The sequence below is a fragment of the Mastigoproctus giganteus genome, chromosome 1 (genome assembly GCF_048544385.1).
Source record: "Mastigoproctus giganteus isolate SK-2022 chromosome 1, ASM4854438v1, whole genome shotgun sequence".
Classification (NCBI taxonomy): domain Eukaryota; kingdom Metazoa; phylum Arthropoda; class Arachnida; order Uropygi; family Thelyphonidae; genus Mastigoproctus; species Mastigoproctus giganteus.
Genome location: NC_143575.1, coordinates 139,496,977 through 139,523,484, shown reverse-complemented (window position 1 = coordinate 139,523,484; position 26,508 = coordinate 139,496,977). Strand labels below are relative to the sequence as shown.

At 38.2% G+C, this 26,508-nt stretch overlaps 1 protein-coding gene across 4 annotated transcripts in view; it reads left to right on the top strand.

The window, feature by feature from the left end:
- The window catches only part of LOC150091163 (growth factor receptor-bound protein 14-like), a 452,305-nt gene that overhangs the window by 255,866 nt on the left and 169,931 nt on the right, over positions 1-26,508 (top strand). The gene's annotated exons all lie outside the window — the stretch shown is intronic.

Sequence of the window (26,508 nt, the reverse complement as noted above, 5' to 3'; positions counted from 1 at the left end):
CGCTTTAATTTTTTTAAGTGTGACAGGGATGTGCCAAGCCATTATAGCACCTGAGGATAGAATGAAAAATTGCGCCCTACGATGGTAACGTTGGCAAATTATTCTTTTTGGTGCCCCTTTCAGCTTTTAACCTGAAGCAAGAGCCTCGTTTGCCTTTCTCCCGGCACGGCTGTGAGTGTGATATTTTATTTTATAAGTTTAGTTCAAAGAAGTACGTAAATTTAATTATTTATATTTTGTACGTGAATATTTTTTTATAAATAAAATTAAAAAAAATATATATGTGCATATTGTTTTTAAGGGGGGAGGGTTGTAAAATCGACCACCCGCATTGGAATACTAAGGATCTGGTCACTTTAGTTTATAATAAAGTACAAACAAAAACGGGAATAAGCATTGGCATTTTGATACTTAGCCAAAATTTTAGGACTAAAAGACTCGGACTGGAAAAATTAGAAGTTAGTGTAATGCATCGTTTACAGTATAGATATTAAGTAGTAAGGAGACTGGGAAATAAACACTATAAAATGCATTAAATAAAAACTATGTTTAAGAACGGAACAAGTATATATATCATCAAATTTCCAGAAAAAGCTTATTATTTCAGTACTCGCCTCTGAGATCCATGATTAGGATTTAAAACTAATAAAAAGCAAAGTAAATTAAATAATTATTTAATTTAATGTATTAATTCTTCACCTTTACTTTGCTTTTTATTAGTTTTAAACCCTAATCATGGATCTCAGAGGCGAGTACTGAAATAATAAGCTTTTGCTGGAAATTTGATGAGTAAATTAACAGTATTTCAAATATTTCAAGCGTTACCTGTATTATTATATAACAAGTATATGTACAGTTGTGGACAAAAAAATTGCATCACTTGTGAATTTTGCAAATAATGTGTTTTGCACCGGATTGCAGAAGTGTTCGAAATGCATTTGTTAGATGGATATATATCTCTGTGAATGAAATCCGATAAAGAGTCCACCTGATATACCTAAATGCCATAAATATTTTTCCAAAGGGAAAATATTTATGGTATTTATGGCAATATCTATGACATATTTATGGCAATATCTATGACAACCAAACATACATTTTATTGCATTTACATGTACAAACTGAAATGACAAGTTAATGTAATAGTATTATGTACTGGAAATCAGCAAAATAAGTCCTCAGTATTTTGTTGTTCCTCCTCGAGCTGTGATTACAGCCTTAACGATCTGGTATAGAGTTAATCAACTTCTGGATATACGGTTGCCTAATTCTGTGGTACCACAGAATTGATTAACTCTATGCCAGATTTATATTCCAGAAATATTTCAGCTACCACAGAATTAAGCAACTGTATTCTTCTAAGCAATTTTAGATGACATTATGTACCAACCTGTTGCTGGCCCAGTCCAACAGTGTAATGCCAGCATTGCTTATGTCACACCAAACAGACTCAACATTGCATTGTCCACCAACATCAATTGGAATCATTTCCTTAGATTTTATGTGTTTCTTAACTAACAGCGTAACCCCTCCTCCCTTCCTGTCCTTTCTATTCTTTCTGTACACATTGTACTCTCCAAAATTTCAATTCTGCACTGCTTATGTGTGTGATATCATGTTTCTGATATCCCAACAATATCTGCCTTTGATGTTTTGACTAGCACTTCAAGCTCATCAAATTTATTAACTATCACTGCACCTTAAGGGAGAAAAATGAGAGAAAACATTGGTGTAAGTATGTTTTAAGCCTTGTGAAACAAGAAGACAAACTCATCATTAAATCAAAACAGCATAAAACTTACCAATTTTGCTGTGTGGCAAGTTGCTGAGTCCTGTTGAAAAATGCAGTTTTGGACGTCTGCGTGGTAATCCCTAATAATGGGTTTCAGGCACTCCTCCAAGATAGCAGTGTAGGTTTCTGCATTCACCGTTCCATTAATAAACTTAATTTGCCCCACCCCCTTTGTTTGTTATGCAACCCCAGACCATCTGACCGGTGGGGAACTTTACAGTCAGTGTTATGCAGTCAGGATGGTATGCCTCAGATTTTTATCTTCTGGCATATCGCTTCCCATCTGAGCCATGCAGGTTGAATTTTGATTCCTCAGAAAATGATGGTGTCCTATTGCTCTTTTGTCCATGAAACGTGTTTTAGCCCAAGCAAGTCGCTTTTTCCTCATTTGTTGGGTCAACAAAGGCTTCTTCTTGGGCTGATAAGCATGCAGACCACATTTCGAAAGCCGTTTTTGGATAGTTCGTGCACTTGTTTCAACACCAACTGTCTGGAGACTAGGCACCTGCAAGGTGATCTGATTGAGGTGTATAAAGCCTTGAATGGTTTGAGCCTGCTCAATGCTGATGGGATTCTTTCTCTAGCTCAGAATAATCACCTGAGAGGACATCAATTCAAATTGAGGAATGACAGTTGTAGGATTGATGTGCGGAAGTTTGCCTTTAGCCAGCGGGTAGTTGATTGGTGGAATAGACTTCCATCTTTTGTTGATAGCCCAAATAAATTTAAGTCTGAGCTGGACAGGTATTTGGAATGAACAGAGGGGTGAAATGGGAGCGTTTTTTTTTTTTTTTTTTTTTTGGCTGATGCTGCATAAGCTTGCTTTCTTGAATCGTATTCCTATACTAATGCAAATTTAATTAAAGATATAATTACTGTCAAGGGTAAAGGGAGAGGCTTTTACTTTCATAAAGGTGACAACAGTGGTCTCGGAGAGTTTTTAAATTCTGTACAGTGGAATCCAACTAATGATGTTATCAGCAGCAAATTCTGAAGGAGACACCTTTGAAGAAATAATCATAGAAGCTACTAGGCTTTTCATACCAACTAAGAAATACCGTTCAAGCTCAGACCTGAAATGAACTGATGAGATGTGTGGCAGAGAAGAATAATGCATGGGATGATTATAAATTATCAGTTGATACAAATGCCTCTGAAGTATATATAAAGTCTGTAATCATGTCACAAAGGAGGTTAGCAAGTTAAGGCAAATTATAAGAAGTATTGCGGAAAGAATGCAAAACAGAAAAGACTTCTTTACAGTAGAAGGTAGGGGTTCAATCAGATTGGTTCAACTGTTATTGATCTTGCTCAGGTTGTGGACAAACTGAACAGGTATTTTTATCCACATTCATACATAAGGAATGCTTAAGGGACCTGGATGCCAGAAGTTTACCAAACTCTAACAGGGAGTTAATAATAACTAAGAGAAAAATTTGGCGCCTCCGTAGCCAGGTGGGAAGGAGCAGCAGTGCATAGCACACGCTTCTTGATTAGACCGGGGTTCGAGCCTGTCGCCACCAAATATGGAGGATGCGGAAAGGTCAGGGAATGACCACCGCATATCCCGGAGCAATATGGCCTTAGTTGCTAATGCTCCTAAAAAAAAAACCAAACAACAACTAAGAGAAAAATGGAGGAGAAATTGAACCTAAATAAACAAGCCACCTAGTGTGGATGGGATCTATCCAATTATATTAATGGAGGCAACAAAGGAAATAAGCAAACCTTTAATCATAATTATGGGAACATCTTTGGATTTAGAGGAGGTCCTCTGAACATCCCCAGTTCACAAAGGGGAATCAAAAGGTGACATGACTAATTACAGACCTGTTAGCTTAAGTTCTGTTCTAGAGAAAAATAATAGAGCCAATGGTTAAAGAATTAATGATGGACCATCTTAACAGGAATGTAATTAAACTGTAGTCATAGCATGGGTTTGTTAAGGGGTGATCCTGTTTGACCAATCTGTTTGGATTCTATGATGCAACAACAAGAATTAGATGCAAAAAATAATTTTGATATCATTATACTTTCATGACAGTTTTTGATACTATTGCACATAAAAAAACTGATATATACAAATTGGAGCATTAAGGGCAAGTTACTGCAGTTTTGTATGGCTAAAGAGATGGTTGGGTGGTAGAAGACAGAGTCCATGAAGACACTGTTCTTCACTAATGTTATTAGTGGAATTTCCCCCCCCCCAGCATTTGATGCTGGGCTCATTCTTGTTTCCTATATTTATTTATTAGCATTAGCATTAGTAGAGGCATTTGATGCAAGAAAGCAAGCTTATGCAGCATCAGCCAAAAAAAAAAAAAAAAAAACCCCACTTCCACTTCACCCCTCTGTTTGTTCAAAATACCTGTCCAGCTGAGCCTTAAACTTATTTAGGCTATCAACCTCCACTACAAGGGATGGAAGTCTGTTCCACCAACCAACCACCTGCTGGCTAAAGGCAAATTTCTGCACGTCTATTATACATCTGTCTTTCCTCAATTTGAATTTATGCCCTCTCAGGTGATTATTCTGAGCTAGAGGAAGAATCCCATCAGCATTGAGCATGCTCAAACCATTCAAGGCTTTATACACCTCTATCAGATCACCTCGCTGGTGCCTAGTCTCCAGACACTGTAATTTGCAAAACTTAAGCCTTTCTTCTTAAGAGCACCCCTTTGTTCCATTCACTAATCTTGTTGCCCTTCTCTGTACTCGTTCCAGCAGCTCTACATCCTTCTTGAAATGAGGCCTCCAGACCTGTATACAGTACTCTAGGTGTGGCCTGACCATTGGGAATAATCACCTCCTTATCCCTGCTAGAAAAATTCCTATATATATCATTGACAATACACCATGAGCTACTCTTGCAGCCTGTCTGCACTGCTCAGAGAACTTCATATCTGCCTGCACAACCACCCCCAAATCCCTTTCATTCTCTACCGCTGTCAGTGTAGTACCACAGAGTTGATACGTTGCTCTGGGGTTGCTGTTTCCCATGTGTAGTACTTTACATTTGTCAATGTTAAACTTCATTTGCCACCTCTCAGCCCATCTGCTCAACCTTTCCAGATCCTGTTGCAGCAGCATAGTGTCAGTAGTGTCCTTGACAACCCTGCCAACCTTTGTATCGTCTGCAAACTTGGACATTAAGCTTGATATACCATCATCAATATCATTTATAAATACAGAAAACAATAATGGACCCAACACTGAGCCCTGAGGGACTCCACTAATAACATTAGTCCACGATGAGCAGTGTCCATTGATTACCACTCTCTGTCTTCTCCCCTTCAACCAACCCTTTATCCATAGCAGCAATTTGCCTCCAATGTCACACTGCTCCAATTTGTGTAGAAGTCTTCCATGTGCAACAGTATCAAAAGCCTTTCTAAGATCCAAGTATATAATATCAAAGTTATTCCCTGCATCCAGTTCTTTTGTGACTGCATCATAGTATCCAATCAAATTGGTCAGGCAAGACTTCCCCTCAACAAAACCATGCTATGTCTGAGCTATAACTGAAGTCTTGTCTAAATGATCCTGCAGTGCTTCTTTAACCAGTGCCTCCATTAATTTTCCTGGAACAGAAGTTAAGCTCACAGGTCTATAATTACTTGTGTCACCCTTTGATCCTCCTTTGTGAATTAGGGTCACATTTGCACATTTCCAGTCTATGGGTACTTCCCCTGAGTCCAAGGAAGCTCTCATAATTATGGCTAAGGGTTTGCTTACTTCCTTTGCTGCCTCCTTTAATATAACTGGATAGATCCCATTCACCCCGGGTGCCTTTCTTGTTTGTTTATCTTCAACAGTTTCTCCTCCACTTTACTCCCAGTTATTTCAAGATTCTGTAGCTTACTACTAGAGTTGAATACACCTCTGGCATTCCCCTCGCTGAATAACTCCTCATGTGTGAATGTCGATGCAAAATATTCATTTAGTTTGTTAGCTACCTGAGCAGGATCATCAACAGTTGACCCATCAATATCAAGTGGACATCCCCTTCCTTCTAGAGTTTACATAAGTAAAGAACTCTTTGCTGTTTTTCTTTGCATCCCTTGCCAAGGATTTCTCGTAATCTGCCTTCGCCTGCCTAACCTCCTTTGTAACTTGGTTGCATATCAACTTGTATCTATCATAGGCTTCTGTGTCATGTGTTAATTTGTAAGTATCCCATGCATTTTTCTTCTCTGCCATATGCCTCATTAGTTCATCTGACATCCATTTTGGCCTAAACCTTGAACAATATTTCTTAGTTGGTATGTAAAGCCTAGTAGCTTCCAAGATAAGTTCTTTGAATGCTTCCCATTTTGAATTTGCTGTTGGTAACATCATCAGTTGGTCCCACCGTATAGAATTTAAATACTGTCTCAGTCCATCGTAGTTGCCTTTACAGAAGCAATAACCCTTCCCTTTACCCCTAATGGTAGTTACCTCTTTGAGTAAATCCCACTTCAGCACACTGTGATCACTGCCACCTAGTGGTTCATTACTATGCAGATTCTTAATGCATGAAGAATCACTGCTGATAATCAAATCAAGAGTATTACTCCCTCTAGTTGCCTCCCGAACATGCTGATGTAGAAAACAATCATCCAATAAATCCACAAAAGCCCTGCTAGTGTGTGAGTGACCAGCCCCCAAATTCCAGTCAATATCTGGGAAATTAAAACCACCCATTATAAGACTCTCTGATTTACTGGCCCACTCTATTTCCCTGTAGAGTTTCTTATTATACTCATCAGAGTCATTAGGTCTATAGCACACTCCTACTCTCAATTTTGATCTCCCAATGCTTATGTCACACCAAACTGACTCAACACTGCACTGTCCAGCGATGTCGACTGGCTTCACTTCCTTGGTTTTTATGTGTTTCTTAACTAATAGCATAACCCCTCCCCCCTTCCTATCCTGTCTATCCTTTCTGTAGACGTTGTACTCCCCAAATTCCAGTTCTGCATCCCTTATATCTGTGTGACACCATGTCTCTGATATCCCAACAATATCTGCCTTTGATGTTTTGAGCAATACCTCAAATTCATCAAATTTATTTACTAAACTCCTAGCATTGGTGTACACGCAAGTATACCTGCACCTGTTTCTATTCTTAGCTACCCTAACACAACCCATGTGTTTACTTGTACCGCAATGGCTCCCAGCAGTCTCTGAAATATCATGCATCTTGTTTTTCAGGCTTCTGCTCATTCTAGTAGAAGCAGTGCAAGAATCTCTTTCACCTCTGCCAGTGGCTACTGTCAATCTATTGGTCTTTGTCTCGCCCCAAGCTAGCAGTTTTCCGACCCACCTAACACTGCCTCGATAGCATCAGCAAATATTCTTGCACCCTTTCTATTTAAGTGTATCCCATCCCTGTAGAACCAATCTCTCCTGTTAACAAGTACAGTCCAGGCTGAAAAAAATTCTACCCCTTGAGCCTTGCACAATCTTTCCAGGGCCGAATTGATTGACAAGGCTCTCATCATATACTCCCTCCTATCGTGTCTGGGCAGAATTGCAGAATTAATGATACTGATGGAAGCATATATTGATGATGATAAGCTACTGCAAAAGGATCGATCTAGAAAAATTAGAGAGATGTTCTGAGAAATGGCAATTCAAATTTAACATTGACAAATACAAAGTACTGCATATTAGCATTAGTAGATGCATATGATGCAAGAAAGCAAGCTTATGCAGCTTCAGCCAAAAAAAAAACCCTCCCATTTCACCCCTCCATTTGTTCCAAATGCTTGTCCAGCTCAGTCTAATTTATTTAGGCTATAAACTTACACAACAAAAGATAGAAGTCTGTTTTGCCAATCAACCACCCACTGGATAAAGGCAAATTTCTATACATCTATTCTACAACAGTCTTTTCTCAATTTGAATCTATGCCCCCTCAGATTCTTATTCTGAGCAATAGGAAGAATCCCATCAGCATTCAGCTTGCTCAACCCATTCAAGGCCTTATACACCTCAATCAGATCACCTTGCAGCTGCCTACTCTCCAGGCACTGCAATTTGCAGAATTTAAGCCTTTCTTAGTAAGAGCACCCCATTGTTCCCCTCACCAATCTTGTTGCACTTCTTTGTACTTGTTCTAGCTACTCTACATTTTTCCTAAAATGAAGCCTTCAGATCTGTACACAGTACTCTAGGTGTGGCCTGACCCTTGCCTTGTACAACGTGATAATCACCTCCCTGTCCCTGCTAGCAAAATTCCTATATATCATTGAAAAGACTCCATGACTTTCCCTGGCAGCCCATCTGCACTGCTCAGCAAACTTCATATTTGACTCCACAATTACCCCCCCCCAGGTCTTTTTCACTTTCTACTCCTCTCAGTGTAGTACCACACAGTTGGTACATTTCTCTTGGGTTATTGCTACCATATGCAGTACTTTGCATTTCAGTTGCCACTTCTCAGCCCATTTTCCCAATTTATCTAGATCCATTTGGAGTAGCATACTGCCTTTACTTTTTACTTGCCTTTACTGTTAACAGCGAACCTTTGTATCATCTGCAAACTTGGATATTAATCGTGATATTCCTTCATCAAAACAATGGGCCCAGCACCGAACCCTCGGGAACTCCACTAATAACATTTGTCCACAAAGAGCAGTGTACATTGATTACCACTCTCTGCCATCTCCCAATCAACCATCCCTTTATCCATTATAGCAACTTGCCCTTAATGCCATACCTCTCCAATTTGTACAGCAGTCTTCCATGTGCAACAGTATCAAAAGCTTTCCTGAAATCCAAGTATATGATATCAAAATTATTTTTGACATTCAGTTCCGTTGTGACCACATCATAGTATCCAATCAAACTGGTCAGACGAGACCTCCATTTAACAAACCCATGCTGTGTCTTAACTATTACTGCAGTGTTGTCTAGATGATCCTGCAATGCTTCTTTAACCAGTGACTCCATTATTTTCCCTGGAATGCAAGTTAAACTAACAGGCCTACAGTTACTTGTGTCACCTTTTGAACTCACTTTATGAATTGGTGATATATTTGCACACCTCCAGTCCATGGGGACCTCCTCTGAGTCCAAGAAAGCGCTCTTTCTCCTCCACTTTGCTCTCAGTTATTACAAATTCATTTAGCTCCCTGTTAGAGTTTGACAAACTTCTGGCATTCCCTCATTGAATAACTCCTCATGTGTGAATGTAGATGCAAAATACTCATTGTTTATCATATCAGTTACCTGAGTGTGATCATCAATAGTCAACTCGTCTATGTTAAGTGGTCCAATCTGATTCATCTCTTTCCTTCTAGAGTTTACATAATTAAAGAATTCTTTGCTGTTTTTCTTTGCGTCCTTTGCCAAAGATTTCTCGTATTTTGCCTTCGCCTGCCTAACCTCCTTTGTCAATTGATTACAGACAAGCTTATATCTGCCATAGGCTTCTGTCACCTGATAATTTATATGCATCCCATACATTTTTCTTCTCTGCCACAAGCCTCATTAATTCATCTGACATCTATTTAGACCTGAACCTTGAACTGTATTTCTTATTTGGAATGAAAAGCCTAGTAGCCTCCTAGATTAAGTCCCTGAAGGCTTACCATTAAGAATTCAACATTGGTAACATCATCAGTTGATCCCACTGTACAGAATTACAAACTATCTGAGACACCTGTATGTTTAAGAAAGCATAAGCCCTTCCCTTTAGCCTTGATGATAGTTACATCTTTAAGTAATTCCCAAATCAGTACATTGTGATCGCTGTCAACCAGTGGTTCCTTTATCTGCAAATTCTTAATGCATGAATAATCATCGCTGATAAACAGATCAAGAGTATTATTCCCTCTGTTTGCCTCTCGAACGTGCTGCTGTAGAAATAGACGTGCGGAAATTTGCCTTTAGCCAGCGGGTGGTTGGTTGGTGGAACAGACTTCCATCCCTTGTCGTGGAAGTTGATAGCCTAAATAAGTTTAAGGCTCAGCTGGACAGGTATTTTGAATAAACAGAGGGATGAAGTGGAAGTGGTTTTTTTTTTTTTTTTTTGGCTGATACTGCATAAGCTTGCTTTCTTGCATCAAATGCCTCTACTAATGCTAATGCTAAATCAGTCATCCAATAAATCCAAAAAAGTCTTGCTAGTGTTCGAGTGACCAACCCACAAGTTCCAGTCGATATCTGGAAAGTTAAAATCCCCCATTATAAGACATTCTGATTTACTGGCTCACTCTATTTCTCTGCACAATTGCTCATTGTACTCATCAGATTCATTAAGCCTATAACACACACCTACTCTCATTTTTCCTTTCCCAGTGCTTATGTCACACCAAACAGACTCAACATTGCATTGTCCACCAACATCAATTGGAATCATTTCCTTAGATTTTATGTGTTTCTTAACTAACAGCATAACCCTTCCTGCCCTTTCTGTACACATTGTACTCCCCAAATTTCAATTCTGCACTGCTTATGTCTGTGTGATAACATGTTTCTGATATCCCAAAAATATCTGCCTTTTATGTCTTGATTAGCACTTCAAGCTCATCAAATTTATTAACTATACTCCCCTAACACAGCCGATGTATTTATTTGTTCCACTATGACTCCCAACAGTCCTGGAAATATCCATTGCTTTTCTTTCCATGCTGCTGCTCATTCTAATAGAAGTAGTGCAAGAATCACTTTTGCCTCTGCTTGCAGCCACTGTTAACCTTTTAGTCTATGTATTCCCCCCCCCCCCAAGATAGCAGTTTCTTGAACCATTTAACAATGCCTCAATAGCATCATCAAATATTCTTGCACCCTTTCTATTTAAGTGTACCCCATCCCTGTAGAAGCAGTCTCTCCTGTCAACAAGCACAGACCAGGCTGAAAAAAATTCTATCCCTTGAGCCTTGCACAATCTCTCCAGGGCCAAATTGATTGACAAGGCTCTCATCATATACTCCCTCCTATCGTGTCTGGACAGAATTGCAGACACTTTCACATTCAACCCTAACTTGTGACTTTTATTTCAACATTGACCTGTACTTGTTGAGTAAATCTGCAGATCTCTTACTCTTAATGTTATTAGTTCCAACGTGTTATCACGTTGGAACTAATAACACCTTTTGTACCATTAAATATCACCTTTTGTACCATTAAAAGATGATATCTGCTCTACAACATCATCAGCTTTTTTCCCAAAAAAAAAAAACCATGGTTCTGTTCCACTTATCGGTAGCATTATATGGGTAGAAGTAACCACAGAGTAATGTGACAACTGTGTGTTACTACGCTCTGGGTAGGGGAAGATGAAAAAGACTTGGTTGGGGGTAATTGTCCAGTCAGATCTGAAGTTTTCTGAGCAGTGGAGACAGGCTGCCAGGACAACTCATGGGGTTTTGTTAATGATATACAGGAATTTTGCTAGCATGGATAATCCCAGTATGTAAGGCAATGGTCAGACCACATCTTGAATAATGCATACAAGTCTGAGTTCCTCATTTTAGTACCAATGTAGAGCTGCTGGAATGGTTATAGAGAAGGACAACGAGATTGGTGAGGGGAACAAAAGGTGCTCTTACCAAGAAAGGCTTCAGTTCTGCAAATTTCAATGTGTAAACTAGACACTTGCAAAGTGATTCGATTGAGGTGTTTAAGGCTTTGAATGGATTGAACAAACTCAATGCTGATCGAATTCTTCCTCTTGCTCAGTCTTCACATATGAGGGGGCATAAATTCAAATTGAGGAAGGATGGTTGCAGAATAAACGTGTAGAAGTTTGCCTTCAGCCAGTGACTGGTTAATTGCAGGAACAAATTTTCATCTGTTATTATGGCAGTGGATAATTTGAATAAATTCAAGGAGGAACTAGAGAAACTGTTGGAAGGGTTGGATAGGTGAAATGTGTTTTTTTTTATGGTCAACTCTGCTTTCTTGCTTTCTTGAATCATTTGCTACTACTAAATAATAATAATAAAAAGAAATATATACCAAAAGCTATGTGATCTAGTTTACACACGAACACAAAGCATGGAAAAATATATGATGCAGATGCTATCTGACATGAAGCAGCATTGGCAAATGTCTGAATATACAAGGAAGTAAAGTTTCTGGACAGGTTGCTATTGCAGTCAATGAGTTTGAAAATAAATGAAAGTTGTATATTGTAGTTCAAACTTCCTCTAACAGATAGTGGTATAGAGATTGTCCAGTGGGCTGATAGATTGCAAGTAACAATCAATATTAAAAGGTAATGTTAACATTCTGTGTCACATTTTTGTAATGGAGCGCAACAAATGAATATCAAATTTTGCTTTTAACTGGGAAAATCTGCAACAGAAACAAAAGAAATGTAAAAACTTTATGGTGATGATACTGTAAGTTGTACCAATGTGTTTGAATGGTATAAATTAGCGTTTCCCAAACTGGGGTCTGCAGACCACTGGGGAACCAGTGGTTCATGAAACAGTAGTTGACTGTGTATATATATGTATATATATATATATGTATATATATATATGTGTATATATATATATATATATATATATACAGTCAGACCTCTCTCTTTAACAAACTTCCATATAGCAAAATTTTCTATGTAGTGAACTGTTTTGATTTCCCCTTGGTCATTACATTGAAAATAGTTTCCATATAACGAACTTATTTCAAGAGAACTGGGTATGCATTGTTTGCACCTCCGGCCTTTAGTCAATAAAGCTGATGCTGTAGAAAGCACGACTTAAGAGCTAAAAGGATTAAGCATTAATCCATTAGCTTTTAATAGCTAGAGGCTTTACTTCCATGAATTAAGAGCTAAAACATTTTACAGTATAATGGTGCCTGTAAAACCCTGCAGAAGGAAACTGGCCAACCACGGCATTGATAGGAAAAGTTTGGGGGAGTCCTTTGTCCTGGCTAAAATGAAGTAAAACCTATATAACTTATACACTACTATGCTGAGAAGTCCTGCTGGTCAGCTGTCCACAGCCATTGGCAAAGATTAAGAAAAATAGAGTTCCACGAAGGAAATCAGTCTAGATGAGAAAAGTCCAGGAGCCGATCTTACTATGTCAGAGCAGTCTTGAAATGGCTCCATACGGGTGGTATGGATAATGAGTAAGCTCTGTCATTACAACAGGTGTGAAAGAGCATTCCTTAAAGAGCCAGTCAGAATTCAAACTGGAATCTACACTGTTCAAAGAAAGTGCATCACACCTTAAAATTTCAACTTTTGTTCGAATAACGTATGTGGAAATATTTCTTACATATTGTATCAGATGATGAAGATGAAGTTACTGTAGAGTTGTTAAAATTGGGAGGAACAGACATAACACAAAAACTGGCAAGGCTCTTCACAAAGTGCATTAGAAAAGGTGTGATGCCTGAGCAGTGGAATAATGCAATCATAGTTTTGCTGCATAAGAAAGGAGATAAATCAGAAATTGGAAATTATAGACCAATTAGCTTGTTATCCCATATCTACAAGTTGTTCACAAGGGTCATTACTAACAGATTAGAAAGAATACTTGATGAGATTCAACCGAAAGAGCAAGCTGGCTTTAGGACATGAATATAAAACACCATTATGACTGGCATTTGTGGATTATGAAAAGGCATTTGACTCCATACAGCATAAGGCAATGTTTCGGGCACTGGAAAGACAAGGCATAGATACTCCATATATTATGATTTTGAAGAAAATATATGAGAGTGCTACCTCCTTTATTAGACTAACAAAGACAGTAGCAAATTTAAAATCGAGAAAGGAGTTCGACAAGGAGACACAATATCTCCGAAGCTGTTTACTGCTGCCCTTGAGGAAGCTTTCAGAAGATTAGACTGGTCGCAGAAAGGAGTCAATGTGAACGGAGAGTACCTAAACCATTTACGATTTGCAGATGACATTGTGGTCATAAGCCATGATCCCAAAGAATTAAAGGAAAATCTTAATCAGTTATGCACAGTTAGTAAGGATTTTGGACTAAAGATGAATATGGCTAAAACAAAAGTAATGATGAACAAGTATGCCACGGAAAGGGAAATAATGATTGAAGGAGCAGTAATTGAAAAGGTGGAGTCATATACTTATCTGGGACAAGTTATTAGCTGTAATAATGATAAATGGCTGGAAGTCAAGAGAAGAATAAATTTTGGATGGATAGCATTCAGGAAATATAGTCACATACTGAAGAGCAATATCCCAGTTTGTCTGAAACGTAAAATAATGAATCAATGTATACTCCCCACCATGACTTATGGAAGTGACACTTGGGCACTCACCAAAAGAATGGAAGAGAAGCTAAGAACTACACAGCGAAGAATGGAACGAATTATATTGGGAATCAGACTGTTAGATAAGAAGAGAAACATATGGATTAGGCAGCAAACTCAAGTAAAGGACATTCTTATCAAAACTAAAGAACTAAAATGGTCTTGGGCAGGACACATAGCTCGAAGACATGATGACAGATGGACTAAGAAAATAACAGAATGGTACCCAAGAGGAGCTAGAAGAAAACCTGGAAGACAAAGGCGGAGATGGATAGATGAAATTCATGAGTTTTTGAGTAGTAAATGGATGGCCAGTGCTCAAAACAGAAGGAACTGGAAAGTTGCTGGAGAGGCCTTCATCCTGCAGTGGATTGAAAATGGCTGATGATGATGATGATGATGATTGTATCAGATGAGATTAACATGCGTAGGTGATGACGTAATATTGCATCAGCTGTTACTTACAGCTGTATAAGCATGCTCTGCAAGAGTTGCAGTCATTCCTTGCTTGTGTCAGGATGGCGAGTTACGTGCAGTTGATGCCACCAAGAAAGCGTGCTATTGTTGCTTTACGTGAGGAAGGATGTTCTTCCTGTCATATTGCTTATAGAGTGTCTTGTAATTAGTCAACAGTGAGTAGATTTCTTTCCAAACTCAAGAATACTGGTTCTGCTGATAGGAAAAAAGGAACCGGATGCAAACGAGTCTCTATGCCAAAACAGGACTGTGTTTTGAAGCACTTATGCCTTAAGGCATATTCCCGACACAGGCATTAGCTCTGGTAAACCTATTTTCTACCGTAAGCATCCTAATAGAGAATTAGGAGAGAATGATTTTCCGTTATCTCAGAAATTTATCTGTTGTTTTGAAGAAATGTCATCCACACTTTCACTCAATTTCATCTACTTACATGTTTACATGGTAAAAGTGGTCCCTAATTTCAGTCCCTAATTGGTGATTAGTGGTCCCTAATTTTGTTTTAACTGCTGTGCAAGTAACCTTACAGTGTCTAGGAGGAAATCCTTGAGTGTAGTGTGAAAAAGTGGAAGTGCTTAATAGTGTAGATCGTGGCATTAAAAAAAAAAGAAATCACTTTAAAATTTCATGTCCCTATCAGTAGTGTGTCAACCATTCTGAAAAAAACCCTGTTTCATTTCTCAAACCATTTGAGGAAACGTGACCCATCTGGAAGCGTGCAGAATTATGCCTGTATGAAGATGTAGATGAAACAGTTTTTAAGTGGATGAAGTTGATTTGAGACCAAAACATGCTAATAAAAGAAAAGGTTATGGAGTATGCATCTTTTGTGGGGCACAAAACATTCCAAGCCAGTTCTGGTTGGCTGGACAAATTTAAAGAGCATCATGGCTTGCTCGAAAAAGTTATTTCTGATGAAAATGGAGTTGCAATCGAAGACTATACCCATTGGAAAGAAACAGTTTTGAAAAAAATTATGTCGGACATATTCAGTAGACATATTCAATGTTGAAACATGTCTATTTTTTAAATGCTTGCTGAACAAGACACTGAATTTTAAAGGTGATAAATGTTTAGGTGGTAGTAATAATAAGGAGAGAATTACACTCTTGGTTGCAAATATGGTTGGTAATGAAAAACTGAAGCTTTTGGTAATAGGCAAAAGTAAATAACCCCAACGTTTCAAAGGAGTAAAGTCGTTAGATTTCGACTACAACTACAACAAAAAACCTTGAATGACAAGCGAAATTTTTGAGCAGTGGATTTTAAATTACAATAGAAAGCCGATGAAAGAAAACAGAAAATCACGTTGATGGTTGACAACTGCCCTGCCCACCTTCACTCAGTAATTTCGAAACTTACAAGTGTGAAGCTTGTTTTCTTCCTTCTGAATAATCCGTCTTAACTGCAGCCAATGGACTAAGGCATTATCAAGAATTCGAAAATGCATTACCAAAGGAGCATAATGAAAAAAATTATACTAATAGAAACCAACCAACCTATAGATTCTGTTATAGATTTATGGATGTGCATATCAGAGTTGACAAAAGTGTGGAGTCAAGATGTAAAAATTCTTGAAGGTATTCTTGAAGAATTTTTAGGAGTTGAACGATGTCATAGTAGCTGAATATCCGAGTGACTCCAACATTTTGGAGCACATTTAAAGAAGTAGTGACAGTGTCGATGATGAGTTGGATGAAAATGAGGGCATTACTAAATCTTCCAAACAAATGTTGGCATCATTTGAAACTTTGCATTGAGGCCTTCAGTGGGAAGAAATTGTAACAGAAAATATAGCTGAGTGTTTAAAGTTTAAACAAATGTGATCATTTTAATGCTTATCCTTGCTAGAAAAATTCCTGTATATCATTGACAAGACATCATGAAAATTTATTCATTCCCACTTCTTTCCCATCTTTTACTATATTTCTGAATTTACAGCATTGTTGAAAAGGTGTATAACGAATTTTTTCAAGGGAACAATTGATTTCATTATATAGAGGTCCAACTATATATATATATATATATATATATATATATATATATATATATATATATATGCATGCATATATACACAGATTATTTATGAGATGTTGTATATATGCATATATACAACAAGATTAGTGAATGATTCACTCACTAACCTTGTTGCCCTTCTCTGTACTTGTTCCAGCAGCTCTGTCTTTCCTAAAATGAGGCCTCCAGACCTGTGCACAGTACTCAAGGTGTGGCCTGACCATTGCCTTATACAAAGGGATAATCACCTGCTTATCCTTGCTAGAAAAATTCCTGTATATTATTGACAAGACATCATGAACTACTCTTGCAGATCATCTGCACTGTTCGGGAAACTTCATATCTGACTGCACAATTACCCCCCAGGTCCTTTTCATTCTCCACCACCCTGAGTGTAGTCCGACACAGTTGATATGTTACTCTGGGGTTACTGCTACCCATATGCAATACTTGACATTTGTTAATGTTACTTTAGTTGCCACCTCTCAGCCCATCTGCTCAACTTTTCTAGATTTGTTGCAGTAGTGTACTGTCATTAGTGTCATTAACAATCCTGCTAACCTGCATATCATCTGCAAACTTAAACATTAAGCCTGATATACCTTCATCAGTATCATTAATAAATGCAGAACACAACAGTGGACCCAACATTGAACCTTAGGGGACTCCACTAATAACATTAGTCCACGAAGAGCAGTGTCCACTGATTACCACTCTCTGTCTTCTCCCACTCAACCATCCCTTTATCCATAGCAGCAACTTGCCCTTAATACCACACTGCTCCAATTTGTACAGCAGTCTAACAAGTGCAACAGTATGAAAAGCTTTCCTAAGATCCAAGTATATGATATCAAAATTATTCTTTGCATCTGGTTCCTTTGTGACCACATCATATTATCCAATCAAATTGATCAGACAAGACTTCCCCTTAACAAACCCATGCTGTGTCCGAACTATAACTGAAGTCTTGACTAAATGATCCTGGAGAGCTTCTTTAACCATTGCCTCCATTAATTTCCCCTGAAAAGAAGTTAAACTAACAGGTCTGTAATTACTTGTCACCTTTTCATCCTCCTTTGTGAATTGGGGTCACCTTTGCTCATCTCCAGTCCTTGGGTACCTACTCTGAGTGCAAGGAAGCTCTCATAATTATGGCTAAGGGTTTGGCTTACTTCCTTTGCTGCCTCCTTTAATATAATTTGATAGATTCCATCCACCCCAGGTGCCTTTCTTATGTTAATCTTCAACAATTTGTCCGCTACTTAACTCCCAGTTATTACAAGATTATCTAGCTTACTGCCAAATTGCTTTGCTTACAAAATCATTTAACTCACTGTCAGAGTTTAATTCACCTGTGGCATTCCCCACCCTGAATAACTCATGTATAAGTGTTGATGCAAAATACTCATTTCGTTTGTTAGCTAACTGACCAGGATCACCAACAGTTGAACCATTGATATCAAGGGACCTATCTGATTTATCCCCTTCCTTCTAGCGTTTACATAAGTAAACTCTTAGTTTCCTCATTTCTTGGTTTAATTTTACTGTATTATTTTTCATGTGTCCTTGGCTTATGCTTTCTTAGCTGTGTTTGTAATATTTCAGCATACTATTCTTCTCTATGGTTTAATATTATTTTATTTTATTTACAATTTGACATTTTAGATAATGTACTCATATTGCGCTTAAAATTTTTAGAAAATCTATTACAATTATTTTTCCCAGCTACCTTTTCTCTTACTCTCAAAAACTGTTTTTTATTATTTATTTATAATTCTTTGAATTATATAAATGTGCTTTGGCTATTTTGTGCACTGTTTTTTTTAAGGCCAGTGTATTGCAATGTAATGTGAAATGAATATATTTCACACTTTAGTAAACATCCAAATGGACTTCCCCAGATTGGCAGTAATTTCACTATTTTCAAACAAATGAAATTACTGAAAGGATAATACTGTTTGTTGAAAACATGAGATGTTGTTCCGTCATTTCATCTTTTAATTACATGGCAGACTAGTGTTTCGATAGGATTACCATTTTTTTCCCTCTTTTTTTTTTTTTTTTTTTAAATCCAGGGCAAAATGGCTTACAAACTTAAAAGAATATGGAAAATAAAAATGTATTATTTTCCATATTCTTATAATTATCATCAAAAGAAAGAATTCCTTCTGCATTTTGGCATCAGAATTAAATAACAGTAGTATAAATTATGATTTTATTTAATTACTTAAATAAAATTAGTCATCATCAGCCATTATCAATCCACTATAGGATGAAGGCCTCCAGCAACTTTCCAGTTCCTTCTGTTTTGTGCAATGGCCATCCATTTACTACCCAGAAACTCATGAATTTCATCTGTCCATCTCCGTCGTTGTCTTCCAGGTTTTCTTCTAGCTTCTCTTGGGTACCATTCTGTTATTCTCTTAGTCCATCCGTCATCATGTCTTTGAGCTATGTGTCCTGCCGTAGACCATTTTAGTTCTTTAGTTTTGATAAGAATGTCCTTTACTTGAGTTTTTTGCTGCCTAATCTGTGTGTTTCTCTTCTTATCTAACAGTCTGATTCCCAATATAATTCGTTAAATTCTTCGCTGTGTAGTTCTCAGCTTCTCTTCCATTCTTTTGGTGAGTGCTCAAGTTTCACTTCCGTAAGTCATGGTGGGTAGTATACATTGGTTAATTATTTTAAGTTTCAGAAAAATTGGGATATTGCTCCTCAGTATGTGACTATATTTCCTGAATGCTATCCATCCAAAATTTATTCTTATCTTGACTTCCAGTTATTTATCATTATGACAGCTAATGACTTGATAAGTATATAAATAAATAAATAAATAAATTTTCTGTTTTATACTCTGGAACGACGAAACAGTCAGAGGAGTTCACAAGATAGACAGATTACAAGAAAAAGCACTGCATTCAGCAGTCACGGGCTTGAACCCCGGTCACTCAAGGCACGTGTACTTATGCACCTGCGTGCCTGACCACTAGGCTACGGCGGTCTCTGACTCCACCTTTTCAATTACTGCTCCTTCAATCATTATATCCCTTTCGTGGCATACTTGTTCATCATTACTTTTGTTTTAGTGATATTTATCTTTAGTCCAAAACTCTGCATAACTGATAAAGATTTTCCTCTAATTCTTTGGGATCATGGCTTATGACCACAATGTCATCTGCAAATTGTAAATGTTTAGGTACTCTCCATTCACATTGACTCCTTTCTGTGACCAGTCTAATCTTTTGAAAGCTTCCTCATGGGCAGCAGTAAACAACTTTGGAGATATTGTGCCTCCTTGTCGAACTCTTTTCTCAATTTTAAATTTGCTACTATCTTTGTCTAGTCTAATAAAAGGGATAGCGTTCTCATTTATTTTCTTCAAAATCATGATATATGGGGGTATCTATGCCTTGTCTTTCCAGTGCCCGAAACATTGCCTTATGCTGTATGGAGTCAAATACCTTTTCATAATCCACAAATGCCAGGCATAATGGTGTTTTATATTCATTTGCTTTTTCAATTAGCTAAGAAATTTCGTGAAGGTGATCCATAGTTGAGAATCCTATCCTAAAGCCAGCTTGCACTTTTGATTGATTCTCATCAAGTATTCTTTTTAATCTGTTAGTAATGACCCTTATGAACAACTTGTAGATGTGGGATAACAAGCTAATTGGTCTATGATATAATTGGTCTATAAGAAAAAAGTAGAAGGAAATCACCAAGAACCCTGGGTGTGCTAAGTCCATACTTACCAGATGTGTGCCTCTGGTTGTCAGTCAATTCAGTTGACAGTGAGATTGTGAAAGGCTCATGGAGTAGAATCTTTTACTGCTTGGTCTGTGCTTGTTAACAGGAGCAACTGTTTTTCATCATCAAGAGGAGTGTTTCCATTGTAAATGGAAACACTCCTTACAAGTTATTTCTTGTTAGAAATTTTTTTCCCGCCATAAAGTGCAGTTCAAGGTGTCTTGGTCGGTTAAGCCTCGGGCTGTCATGCACTCCCGTACTCCATCCATCCATGTCCTCCTAGGTCTTCCTCTTCTCCTTCTTCCAGGAGGTATCCATTCCAGGATAGCCCTTGGATATCTGTTTTCTTGCATCCGTTTTACATGTCCATACCATGTTAGATGCTTTTCTTTGATGGTGTCAATAATAGTCTTTTTCACTTCCATTTTTTCCCCTTATGTCTTCATTCCGTTTTCTGTCTCTTCTAGAAGTTCCTGCTGAGCATCTCCAAAAATCCATTTTTGTGGAGAGCAGTTTTTTTTCAGCTCGCCTATTCAATGTCCAGGTTAACGCTCCATACAATAGAAGACTTTGTACAATTGTTTGAAATATAAGTTTCTTTGTTTTATTTAGGATATTTTTGTGAGTTCTGTGGAGCAACTGTTTTTACAGGATGAAATACACTTCAATAGAAAGGGTAGAAGAATATTTGTTGATCCTGTTGAGAAAGTGTTAGATAGCTTGTAAAACTGCTAGTTTTGGGAGGGGGATACTCAGACTAGCAGTCACAATCATATGTGAATTTGATTCTTATGCTGCTTTTGGACATTCAGTTTATCTGAATTACATGCCTGTTGATAAATCAATTCAGGATAAATCAATTTTTTCTGCTAAGCTGTGTAATGATTTGTGGCATTAACCTAGCTTAGACAGCAGAAATAAGAATAATATGGGATAACAGATCTTGACACATTCAACCCAGGAATGTCATTAACAAACCCTACCTCAGTGGTTTTCCACCAGAGTGCTGCGGCACCCTAAAGTGCTGCAACAACATTCCAGTGGTGCCACGTAATTCAGGTTTAAATTACTTAAACTTATTATTTTTTTAAATTTATATGTTTATTTCATTACAAAAAGGTGTACGGTATCTTTTTAATTTTGTGGTGATCTATAATTGATGTTTACTTAGTACCTCTATATAAAGAATAAAATTATTGTATACCGTATATATATAATTTGTATTATGATATGTAATTTTTATAATTATATTATTGTTATAACTATCATATAACATATATACACACACAGAGGGAGAGAATCGGATCTAACAGGCAGAAAATTGAGTAGGGATGCCACAAAATAAAATAAATACTTAGGGGGGGTGCCGTTATTAAAAAAAAGTTGAAAACCACTGCCCTACCTAGTATTTCTATATAACTGAACAGTCAGTTGACCAGATTTTTTCCTATACCAGCAGTTAAAATCATCACTAGGCTTGATATATTATTAAGCTTCTTGCTAAGGACCTGATAACTTTAAAAGGCATCTGCCTAGTTTATTTCAATAGGTTTCAAAAGCTATGTACTATTTGCTGATATGATATTTCCTTCTTTTCTTAAGTATGTATTCAATTTTATCCCATTGAGAATGTTAGTATTTAGTATTGGCAAATGATGCCCCTAATAAATACTTTTTTTACCAATGCAAGTGGATGTTAATGGGCACTGTTCTTCTTGGATTAATATTATCAATAGGATTCTTCAGGGTTCATTGCTGGGATATTTATTGTTTTAAGTGTTTATTAATGATATTGTTAAGTTCGATGTCAAAGTTTGTAGATGATAGGAAAGTTGCCAGGATAGTTAATGACAGAAATCAACTTATAATATTGCAACAACAACACCTAGAAAAATTAGCCAGATGGATTGAGAAGTGGCAGTTGTCACTTCTCAATGAAAAATGTCAAACCTCAATTGCCGCTTGATTGAATATTTTTTACATCGAATTATTTCTGTAAGTAGCTTATAGACCTAGTAAGGATCATTAGTTTATTCTGAATTGAGACAGCGAGATTTGAAAGTTAATTAATACTTAAGTGTCCGTAGAGTTACCGTTCTTTCGTAACTTTCCTGCCTTTGTGATACGATAGTTATATACCGTACTAGATAGTGTTAGTTGAACTTCGTTAGCAGTTAAATTGTACTTTTAAATAAATACATATAATGACTTAGATTACAAACGTAATATAATTAATTATATTTAACATAATTAATAACATAATTAATTAATAAATTAATAGAATCATGACTCAGACCAGAGCAGCAAAGCAAAAGGCTCAAGCTAATGGAAGTGCTGTGGCTCAGAGCAGAACTGAGGGGGGCAGTTGTCCTCTGATTCACAGCCTTATAAAATGCACTGTTTGCTTGATGTTTGCAGAGCAATCGGGTACGGGACATGATACTGCCATGGGGGATGTCTTTGTGTGTGCGCGCGATGCAAGGAGTGTATCGATATCAGGCAACAACTCAGCGTCCTTGTGGGGCTATATGAGAGCTTGAAGGACAGGGTGGTTGCCCTCAAAGAAACTAAATTGAGGGGCCCATCAAGCTCTCAGCTGCCCACATCAACGCCAGAGCTTGCACTTGGGCATCACGTGACACAGAGACAACCCCCAAGGCAGAATGCGTTGGTCCTGAAGGAACTAGTAGTTGTTGGTGACTCTATTGTCAGGGAAACGGGGAACATGCTTTGTAAAAAAGATAGGTGGAACAGGACCAGGGTATGTCTGCCAGGGGCAAAGGTTGATGACGTTGTAGAGCGAATATCATCTTTTAAGGGCACAAAAGGTGATATAGTTGTACACGTTGGCACTAATAATATAAGAGTAGGAGACCGGCAGAATTACTTAACAAGTACAGGTCACTGTTGAACAAAAGCCGAGAATTAGGGTTGAATTTGAAAGTGTCTGCAATTCTGCCCAGACACGATAGGAGGGAGTATATGATGAGAGCCTTGTCGATCAATTCGGCCCTGGAAAGATTGTGCAAGGCTCAAGGGGTAGAATTTTTTTCAGCCTGGACTGTACTTGTTAACAGGAGAGATTGCTTCTACAGGGATGGGATATGCTTAAATAGAAAGGGTGCAAGAATATTTGCTGATGCTTCGAGGCAGTGTTAGGTGGGTCGGAAAACTGCTAGCTTGGGGGGAGACAAAGACCAATAGATTGACAGTAGCCACTGGCAGAGGTGGAAGAGATTCTTGCACTGCTTCTATTAGAATGAGCAGAAGCCTGAAAAACAAGATGCATGGTATTTCAGAGACTGCTGGGAGCCATTGCGGTACAAGTAAACACATGGGTTGTGTTAGGGTAGCTAAGAATAGAAACAGGTGCAGGTATACTTGCGTGTACACCAATGCTAAGAGTTTAGTAAATAAATTTGATGAATTTGAGGTACTGCTCAAAACATCAAAGGCAGATATTGTTGGGATATCAGAGACGTGGTGTCACACAGATATAAGGGATGCAGAACTGGAATTTGGGGAGTACAACGTCTACAGAAAGGATAGACAGGATAGGAAGGGGGGAGGGGTTATGCTATTAGTTAAGAAACACATAAAAACCAAGGAAGTGAAGCCAGTCGACATCGCTGGACAGTGCAGTGTTGAGTCAGTTTGGTGTGACGTAAGCATTGGGAGATCAAAATTGAGAGTAGGAGTGTGCTATAGGCCTAATGACTCTGATGAGTATAATAAGAAACTGTACAGGGAAATAGAGTGGGCCAGTAAATCAGAGAGTCTTATAATGGGAGATTTTAATTTCCCAGATATTGACTGGAATTTGGGGGCTGGTTACTCACACACTAGCAGGGCTTTTGTGGATTTATTGGATGATTGTTTTCTACATCAGCATGTTCGGGAGGCAACTAGAGGGAGTAATACTCTTGATTTGATTATCAGCAGTGATTCTTCATGCATTAAGAATCTGCAGAGAAATGAACCACTAGGTGGCAGTGATCACAGTGTGCTGAAGTGGGATTTACTCAAAGAGGTAACTACCATTAGGGGTAAAGGGAAGGGTTATTGCTTCCGTAAAGGCGACTACGATGGACTGAAACAGTATTTAAATTTTATACAGTGGGACCAACTGATGATGTTACCAACAGCAAATTCAAAATGGGAAGCATTCAAAGAACTTATCTTGGAAGCTACTAGGCTTTACATACCAACTAAGAAATATTGTTCAAGGTTTAGGCCATAATCGATGTCAGATGAACTAATGAGGCATATGGCAGAGAAGAAAAATGCATGGGATACTTACAAATTAACACATGACACAGAAGCCTATGATAGATACAAGTTGATATGCAACCAAGTTACAAAGGAGGTTAGGCAGGCGAAGGCAGATTACGAGAAATCCTTGGCAAGGGATGCAAAGAAAAACAGCAAAGAGTTCTTTACTTATGTAAACTCTAGAAGGAAGGGGATGTCCACTTGATATTGATGGGTCAACTGTTGATGATCCTGCTCAGGTAGCTAACAAACTAAATGAATATTTTGCATCGACATTCACACATGAGGAGTTATTCAGCGAGGGGAATGCCAGAGGTGTATTCAACTCTAGTAGTAAGCTACAGAATCTTGAAATAACTGGGAGTAAAGTGGAGGAGAAACTGTTGAAGATAAACACACAAGAAAGGCACCCGGGGTGAATGGGATCTATCCAGTTATATTAAAGGAGGCAGCAAAGGAAGTAAGCAAACCCTTAGCCATAATTATGAGAGCTTCCTTGGACTCAGGGGAAGTACCCATAGACTGGAAATGTGCAAATGTGACCCTAATTCACAAAGGAGGATCAAAGGGTGACACAAGTAATTGTAGACCTGTGAGCTTAACTTCTGTTCCAGGAAAATTAATGGAGGCACTGGTTAAAGAAGCACTGCAGGATCATTTAGACAAGACTTCAGTTATAGCTCAGACATAGCATGGTTTTGTTGAGGGGAAGTCTTGCCTGACCAATTTGATTGGATACTATGATGCAGTCACAAAAGAACTGGATGCAGGGAATAACTTTGATATTATATACTTGGATCTTAGAAAGGCTTTTGATACTGTTGCACATGGAAGACTTCTACACAAATTGGAGCAGTGTGACATTGGAGGCAAATTGCTGCTATGGATAAAGGGTTGGTTGAAGGGGAGAAGACAGAGAGTGGTAATCAATGGACACTGCTCATCGTGGACTAATGTTATTAGTGGAGTCCCTCAGGGCTCAGTGTTGGGTCCATTATTGTTTTCTGTATTTATAAATGATATTGATGATGGTATATCAAGCTTATTGTCCAAGTTTGCAGACAATACAAAGGTTGGCAGGGTTGTCAAGGACACTACTGACACTATGCTGCTGCAACAGGATCTGGAAAGGTTGAGCAGATAGGCTGAGAGGTGGCAAATGAAGTTTAACATTGACAAATGTAAAGTACTACACATGGGAAACAGCAACCCCAGAGCAACGTATCAACTCTGTGGTACTACACTGACAGTGGTAGAGAATGAAAGGGACTTGGTGGTGGTTGTGCAGGCAGATATGAAGTTCTCTGAGCAGTGCAGATGGGCTGCAAGAGTAGCTCATGGAGTATTGTCAATGATATACAGGAATTTTTCCAGCAGGAATAAGGAGGTGATTATTCCATTGTATAAGGCAATGGTCAGGCCACACCTAGAGTACTGTATACAGGTCTGGAGGCCTCATTTCAAGAAGGATGTAGAGCTGCTGGAACGAGTACAGAGAAGGGCAACAAGATTAGTGAATGGAACAAAGGGGTGCTCTTAAGAAGAAAGGCTTAAGTTTTGCAAATTACAGTGTCTGGAGACTAGGCACCAGCGAGGTGATCTGATAGAGGTGTATAAAGCCTTGAATGGTTTAAGCATGCTCAATGCTGATGGAATTCTTCCTCTAGCTCAGAAAAATCACCTGAGAGGGCATAAATTCAAATTGAGGAAAGACAGATGTAGGATAGATGTGCGGAAATGCCTTTAGCCAGCGGGTGGTTGGTTGGTGGAACAGACTTCCATCCCTTGTAGTGGAGGTTGATAGCCTAAATAAGTTTAAGGCTCAGCTGGACAGGTATTTTGAACGAACAGGGGTTGAAGTGGAAGTGGGTGTTTTTTTTTTTTTTAGCTGATGCTGCATAAGCTTGCTTTCTTGCATCAAATGCCTCTACTAATGCTAATGCTAAAATGCAAGGGACTGCATGTGGGAAGCA